The sequence below is a fragment of the Myzus persicae genome, unplaced genomic scaffold (genome assembly GCF_001856785.1).
Source record: "Myzus persicae strain clone G006 unplaced genomic scaffold, MPER_G0061.0, whole genome shotgun sequence".
NCBI classification, from domain to species: domain Eukaryota; kingdom Metazoa; phylum Arthropoda; class Insecta; order Hemiptera; family Aphididae; genus Myzus; species Myzus persicae.
Genome location: NW_019103970.1, coordinates 171,567 through 180,859, shown reverse-complemented (window position 1 = coordinate 180,859; position 9,293 = coordinate 171,567).

Here is a 9,293-nt window from a genome sequence, read left to right as displayed (position 1 = left end):
CAGACGGCTGTTTGCGTTATCGGATACAGTTTTCACGCAAAAGGTCATAATATGCCTATCTACCGTGAAATTGAAATTATTACTCATCGGTGTAATGATATTATTTTACCGAAAACACGGTGTCCGGCAGTAATCATCTAGAATTACCTAAAAGCCTCGTTGTGGAAATATCTGAAAGGTCGTATAGGTACAAATGTACAATATAGGCCAGATGGTACCTATATAATCACAGAATAAGAAATAATAATAAAAACACTCATATTATGTGTTCTAAAAAACATTAAATTCACTTTGCGTAACCAAGCGTCATGGTGATTGCTGGGATATGTTTAAACAAGGTTCTCAAAGTACGAATAACAATTATATTGTCAGCCACGCTTGCAGAATGTGCAGTGTTTATAGAAAATTAAACGATGAACTCGAATATAATTATTTGATTTAGAATTATTTTTAAACTCAATATAAATAGATGTTGAAGCTTCGTATTCATTCGTATTTTTCTTATATAACGGACGTATTTACGTTTCTCGGTAAATACGAGTATACGCAAATAATTTTAAATGATGAAACTGTCTAAAAAAAAAAACTTCATACAATACATTTGTAAACTAATTTTTATTATTTTTTTTTTATAGTTATTCCTAATAAGAAATTTATGATAAAAATCTCAATATAAATGAGGTCTGGAAAACGTATTATTGATTGTTTCTAACACAAAATGTTAGCCATATTCATTCTATGCCAGTTTAATATTCCATCTTATTCTCTTTTTGATTAAATTTGTTTTTCTTTACATAAAATTCATTAAAAGTTATTATTATTACTATTTTTTTTTTTTGCAAAACATTTTAAGCATTTATAGGGTACATAAAATATTAAATTTAATCAATTTCGATGACTATATATCCTATGCCATCACATACAAAAAAACAATTGCATAACTCTTATGCGTATATTATTATATATTTATTTTAAAAACCATAATACCTATTGAAAACATTTTGTGAAATTTTTTTTTTTTTTCATAAAAGTGTACTCGTGATAGATACCTTTATTTATTAAATTTATGTACACTAAACATTTATCCAGGAAAAAGTACTGTGTATGGTATTATGTGAAAAGCATTATACAATATAATATGCAATGTTGACAATATACAAGTGGATAGAAATAATCAAACGCAGTCAGTTTAAAAACGAACTAAATAAAAAAAATACGAACATAATATTTCGAAACAAAAACATAATATTACGTATTTAATATGCAATTAAAATTAGCTATTTGTTGTAAAATTAGCTATACTATAGTGGACCATTTGTATGATAAGTATAATTTTTTAACAAAAAATAACGAGAAAAATGTGCGTCACAACTCACAATCGAATATAAAACTGTCACTTGAATTACATTAAAGAAACAAACAGAACTTTTTCCTTGAATTAACAGTGGAGCGGCACTGAATAAGTTATGGGCATTACTACAGACAAGTCGGTTTAATAGTAGAAAAAACGTTATATACGAACTTGAAATACCAATTTTAACGCTCAGAAAACAGAAATCAAAATGCATCGTTTCATCTCATCGTTTATGAGACCAACTATAGGTAGGTGGAATATAATATTTTTTTCTTGTTGCTTCTATACAAACAAAATCAGATGACGTCAAAGGATTGTGTTCGGAGTACGGAAATATCTAACTTGCTGACTTAATGGAAAGACTTATACTTTGTAGGAAAAAAGATGATTTCATTTTAGCCACTAATGTAATTGGCTAACCAATATCGTTAAAACGTATTTTTGAAAACAATAACATAAAAGGTAGAATATAATATCGACAAAAAGGAAAAATATATTTACACCCTTATATTTATTTGCGCATTTGACATTTTGATGCAGTTAAAAATCCAAGACTATAGATGATTACGCATGATTGTTTTTATTTTTAACCAAAAACCATATTAAAGTTCGGTAATACAATACCTACAACTTAATATTTTTATTTTTATTGTTTTGTTGTCTTTATTGTATGCATAAATTAACTTCTATATGTGTGACATTTCAAGCGTAAAATGTTTTCTTACATTTGTTTCCATTTTAGATAATATTTAGACACGGCTAAAACATATTTTTATAAATATATAATTATGACTTGTGTAATGTGTATCCACCTGAATCATAGAATGCTGACCTAACCCTGAATCGTGATATAATGAAGTTAAATTGATTATTTAAAGTTATATATTGTTAAAGTCAAAGAAAAAGTTTATAAATATGTTTAACATTTTTCCTGCTTAAAGCATCGTTGACTGGAAAATATTTGTTTTCTTTAGAACTTAAGATTTACATTAAATAAATAGAAAGAAACTCAAAAGACCACTTAACAATAAAATTTTACACCAAACATTGTAATCGAATTTCAATTGTACTACAAGTGATTTGACTTTGAAGTAAAACCAATATCTAATTTAATTGTATGGAAATCAAACTTTTCATGATTATTTAATTTCATAAAAAAATAGATCGGTTACTATCGCGATGGTGGAAGATAAAACACATTTTGAGTTCAACATTATTTAACGAAACTCAAACGGGATGAGGAATAATCTAACAAAGGTTATATATCTAGTTATATGCTATGTATTTAAGTTACTATGTATATAGGTATATATATTTTATTTATAAAAGGCAAAAAGAGCAATAAACCTAAAAGGTTTTTTTTGACATGAAAGGATTTAGGTTTGATTAAAACATTTGAAACAGAGACCTACTCATATTAAATTCTTAACGAATTTATTTTCACGGTTAACCTGCAACAACTTTTGAAATTCAAATTCAAATGTTTAAATTGATTACAACTATTGCAATATGTATTTTTATTGTTATTTCCAGTGCTCGAATTGGGAGATTGGGACTGAGTACCTCAATTAATTTTTAAACATTTTAGAGTACGTTTACTATTTTTTTTTTTTTTTTGTTACAATGAGGTATACAAAGTGGCGGGGCCTCTAATTTTGTATAAGTAAACAGAGTACCCTTCCTTAAATTTTCCCAATTCTAGCACTGCCACACAGGTTATATTTCAGACATGAAAAAAAATCTATTAGCTCCAGATATATATATTTACGATTGATCCTTATTATAATTCTGTCATTCAGTATTTCAATTGCGTGTGCCGAGTACAAATATAAAAAATGTATAAAATTATATGAATCGATATAAAAGCTGCGCACATCCGGATGACCGGCGTATCCTATCAGGGTTGCGTTTAAATATAATACCACGTAATTGGTAGATGTGGTAGGTAACGTTAAGACCCAATAACATATTTTAATGAGTATAAGTAACAATAACAATAACAATAGACGATCCAATTATTATTATTATATTTTTAAATAACCATTACGGAGGTAACTGCAGGTACGTAATGCGCAACGATGATAAAATCTGATAGGACGGCACCCCGGGTAGGCAATGTAGGTGCACCAGGGAGTAGAATAATTGTAGAGGTGTTATAATATTATTATCATAAGACGTACTTACAAAGTATATTAATATTATTATCCCGTATCCTGTTCACAGTGTATGATCATTTATTTTTATGTTTTTTTTTTTTACTAATTTATAATAATTATGATGCGGGACATGATACGGAAATGTATGATTTGTGTTAAGGGGATCGGTGGCGGTGACGACTGTCTTTGTCTAACACACGCGCAACATAAGAATTCAGAGGTGTTTTTTTGGCAAACGTACCGATCGATAAAGTGAAGCGATAAGAATTCCGAAGACAGATTTGAATTTGTCGTCAAGTCTACTTGAGATCGGTTAGTCTAAATTTTTGATTTTAGATTCTGAGTGAAACGATAAAAAAAAAATAAAAAACATTCCTCGTTTCACTTAGAATCTAAATCATTCTTATGTAACGAGTGTGTTAGACAAAGACAGTCGTCCCTAAATAGTAGTTTGTTACGTACACAATAATATCACATCATGCGGGTAATTCGCTTGCTACACGTCGGTGTTGCTATACCCAACAGGTTTGAATATCACACTCGTCGTTGCCGTCGTATAACAGCTTATTATAAACGACCCGTGATAATAACACGAGAGTTTTGCACACGGAAATGCATTTTTTTCCATCCCCCGGGCCTCATCGTTATTCCGCTAATCACCCATCGAGTTTAAATAGATACTCGCGTTTCACGCACGTCACAATATCGTGTTCGCGTCTGCTCGTGCCATGTATACCCGTCACGGCGACGATGGTGGAGGGTACTATGATATTATAACGAATCGTTCAGGACGATATTAATGATCGCGATAAAAATACGATTTTCGCCGCTCGCAGGGTGTGATTCATTTTTATTTTAATAACGAATCCGTTCAAATGATTCTAAGTTTTGAGACTTGTAAACATACTCGACGACTCGAGAGAAATATGTCATGCAATTATTTGGATTTTTCATATAATTCGAGGAGAGTCATGGGTGGTAGTACCAACTTTTTTTTCATAATAATACGAGAATCCCCATTTTTCCGATTCACCGTAGTAACTACAGTAATCTTCATTTACATACAACACATTGACGTGGCCCCAAATGTACTGCAATATAAAATGCCTAGTTTTTACTCCTTAGAATGTGTTGCGCTCCAGCCCCCTTAATCTTTATATTATATTAGTTTGTTCGCAAATGTTGATACTTGATGCATCAAAATCGAAATTTGAACGGATAATATAATATTTATTTTATTACGTGTAACAAAGATAATGGTATTATTCTCCGATGTGATCTATCATGATTTGAAAACTCAAGTGCCTAATATTAATGCCTAGTATTCTATCAACATATTTTTATAACTTGTCAAAAATTCCGAGTGCAATAAATGCTAGATTAACTTTAAAATTTAAAAATTTAAAAAATTTAAACAAATCCAATGGAAAGGAAATGGCATGTTTTTTTAACCAACTTGTATATTTTGCGTAAATATTATATTTTATACTTGTTTGAAATGCGTGTAATGTAATCGTCATATTGCTATTTAATTCGTGGAATAATGTATGTTTGGCACGTATCTATATAAATATTAAATTACCACGTCATTGGGCTACGGTGAAACGCATAGATAGAGGAGTGATCGGTGTAATATTAATATTATTATTTCGATGCAATTTTAACGTTCCCAAATACGTGTAGGTACGCGCACAAGCACTGCACATTTTGTTCGGACAATGTTTTGATATTTAGCCGGAAATTGTGCGGTATCGCTCCTGTCGTAATGGTTATAATACACGAATGTGATTTTGATATCAAACACGTTGTTGTAAAATTATTATTAATAATATAATAAATTTTCTTTTATTCCGGTCGTTCGAGCACGTCATGTTGTTTTGCGTCAACTACATTGTTCGGCCGAATGCTGGAAGATAGTAAAATATTATACTGTCATCGTCAGAGATCCGTCCGTAAGCCAACACAAAACGCGATGTGTCGAAAATGTCAAATCCTATGCAGTCAATTTATATGAATTTCGTTTAATATGTCCACTGATCAATGTGCACAAAAAAGGGACGTAGTGTACGAATTGCATCGATGACTTATCGCGGGTATCAACATCAAAGCAGTTTTTTACTAGAAACGTTCGTTATAAACGCGTGTGCGGACTTTGTGCAGTTTCGAATGACCATTGATATAGGTAACATAGTAAACCGTTTAACAGTGAACATATATTATTTTGAAATCAGTTTCACGTTAATAACAATATAATATTACATGGATTATACCCAACAATCACATGATTTTACTGCAGACGTAATAATCAAAAACGTCGTTTTATTCATCGAGCTCTATTCAGTCAATTTTTTTAATGTCAAATGATTTATCATAGCTTTCAAATATTACATCACTCTGTTATCCTGCGTAGGGGTGAGCGAAACTCGCTTTATTTTGACATAAAAAAAAAATAATCATATTATAATATTCGTAATGCACATAGCTCTACATTAAAATGTAACCTATTGTAGTTCATAATGTGACCAACATGTTTACGGGTGTTTACCTACCTATCTGTATTGATTATAATGAAATACACCGATGTGTACAATATTTCTAAAAAAATAAACATGGAAATAGTTCATATAGTATATAATAGCTTATACACCAAATTTCTTATTCGTAGAATGGAGTTTATAATATTATGCTAGATTTAAGAGGACATGGTATCTCCCCATGTGTTGTTTCCGTCTTGCAAACTATGTACAACATACAAAAAACTGTTTTGCGTGGGACAAGTTCCTCTGTATTCATGGTAGAATTACCAAACTTATGCAACGCATAGGGAAGAAGTGTACCTGTAATGTAGAGTTTTTAATATTTGAATGAAATGAATACAATTAAGGTTATCTGGTTGAGAAAACAAGTTTTTTTTTCATTACAAAAAAAAAGAACAAAATATTAAAAATTATTGTTCGGTGCTATCAATAAAATTAAAACGTCTTCTTAAAGGTATGAAATTATGTTATTTCATGAAATACTATCTAGGTATTTTATAGGAAAAAAAATAAAGCTTAATATTTGTTCAGCGTTCCATTTCGTCCTAAAAGTATGTGAAAAATATTTCTAAAATAATATATAACCTTGTGTGTAATGAATATTTTTGAAATCCAAACAAAAATTGAATATCCCCTATTCGACTAGTTTATGGTGTGTATACTTTCACAATTTTCAATCGATGCTGTTTATTCTATACAATTTCTGGATACTATAGGTATTAATTTAATTAATTTTAATGAAAATATTTTAATTAAAATAGTTATTCAAATTATAAAATAATGGGTTTCATATTTTAACGATAGAACAAATATATAAATATATATAAGTAAAATTACAAAACAGTAAATACCTAATAACTAATAATTGTATTATATGATCCTCCATTGGTTTGAAGTATGACTATTTATACATATATTTAAATACTCGGCGTTAAACCAATGATATTATGTATATTAAATCATTGCTTATAAAGTAAATGTGAAATATATATGGTTAATAACTAAAGTTTTGGTTTTTTTTAACTAAAACAAATTTATTTATTAATAAATTATGTCAAATACTTTTGAGTACACATCGACTATAAAAATATTTATTTCATGTAGTTTTCAATGTATTTTTTAAATTGCCCAACTACTTTTATCATTGCCCATATTAATGGATACAATTAATTGTTTTAAATTAATAAAATTTAGTTTATGAGCTTAGAAACAAAAAGAAGTTCCACGCTAAAAGTCTGATTTTTTTACATATTACTATCAAGAAGAATTAAAATATTGTCGTAACGTAATATTATTGGGTTTCTAATTTTTAATATTACCCAGTAAATTATGATGTTCAATAAAGATTAAAAAACAGACTCTTTTTTTACAAGAAATAACATGAAATAACCAATACAATTTAAATTTACTTTGTTTAGTTTAGAATTTAATATTCGTTCAATATAACTGATTCAACATTATTACATTTCAGACCAACCTTCAGAAAAATTGTTATAGATTTAGTTTACGTAGGTACTTCAAACTAAATTAATTTAATTTATAAAGAATATACTTTCTTGTTGTCATTTACATAATATAATTTTTCATGAAAACAAATTGTTCAATATTCGATTTATAATTTATGAAGTGTGTTTTTTTCATTTTATAATAGAATAACGTGTGTCTATAATTGATTACATAAATCATATTATAATTAAACATAAGACAAACACAACAAAACAGTAAAAAACTGCTACCTGTATTAACATTTTTCAACTGAAACATAAATATTATAAATGTTTTTTTAAATATAAGTAGTGTTGTAGATAATAAAATGCCGAAGGAATACTTTGGATTAAAAAATAACAATATAATAAATAATACCTATATTCAAGTAGCTATATCATAATATTATTTATGTACATTAGTTTAAATAACTGGAAAAAATATTACACTTAACCCTTATAAAAATATTTTTCGTAGACACCGAACGCATTATGTGCAACAGTTCTTCAAAATGTCTCTTTATTATCTGGAGACTCGTATATTAACCTTAGCGTCAAAAGAATTGTATTTCGTACGAAAAAAAAAATATATATATATATAATATAAACCAAAGGGGAAAAAAGCATAATGGTGCGGAAGAAAACAATGCCAGTCGGACCGTTGATATTCGTTTGTTCCGTCAGACATCCGCATTGATTTCGGCATAACGTAGGTATATTAAATACTGCAAACACTGGTGTGCAGCCTACGTCACGCGACGTCGACCGGCGATGGCGACACAGAAACGTTTTCCGATCGAATATCGTTGAGCTGAAATGATTTTCTGATTTTCCCGGGAAAACGCGCATCGCAGTCGCATGCACAGTCGGTGTGTTTTAGAAATATCGCACAATATTATGTCGTAATATTTTCACGACACGTTCTAAATTACACGCGAGACCACCGTCGATAGACGGTGTTGTTAAAATAGACACGACTGCGGATCGTTCCGACAAGGATATCGCTCATAAAATATATTATTATGATCGGGTAATTGTCGCGCGTGTAAGTTATCGTTTGAAAAATAACACAGTGCAGGTGACGACATTTTACGACGAACACTCGACGTTAGTGCGGCAGTTATAGCCGTAAACGGCAACACATTTTACGCGCGCTCGTTTCCGATATTATTGCACACACACGCCTCACCGTGAGTAGTTATTTTTATATCACAATCATTACAATTATTGTAATTGTCTTTGTTTTTGCTTGTTCGCCATAAGACAGTTGGCAACGTTTTTAAGCATTTCAATTAAAAACGTCATTACGGACGTCCGGTAACCGAGAACAGGTAGGTGTACACAACGAAAATATGTTCGACAATTATTATTATTCGAAGAAAACAGTAATAATAATGAAATTGCGCTTTCTCCGAGATTTTGCGCGTTGTGGGCAACGTTAAAGAGGTTTGTGCTTTAAGTTCTCGTTTTTAAGCTCAAGTACGTCTTTATGTTGACATTCGTTTGATTACCTCACCACGCACAGCACAGGCTATGTGTGCGTGACAAGACTTCAATTACAAACCGTATTTTAATTGGACGCTCATTAATTATTTATGTACAATCAGGGAAAAAAACCGAAACAAAACGTCCCGGAATTTTTTGTGCAAAAGGTCTGTAAGCGTTGGTCCTGAAAACATTTTAACGGGATCGAAAACAACGATTACGGTGCCCGTGTGAATGGAAAATGATCAGTTGTTTTGGGATTTCTGTTCTCTACACT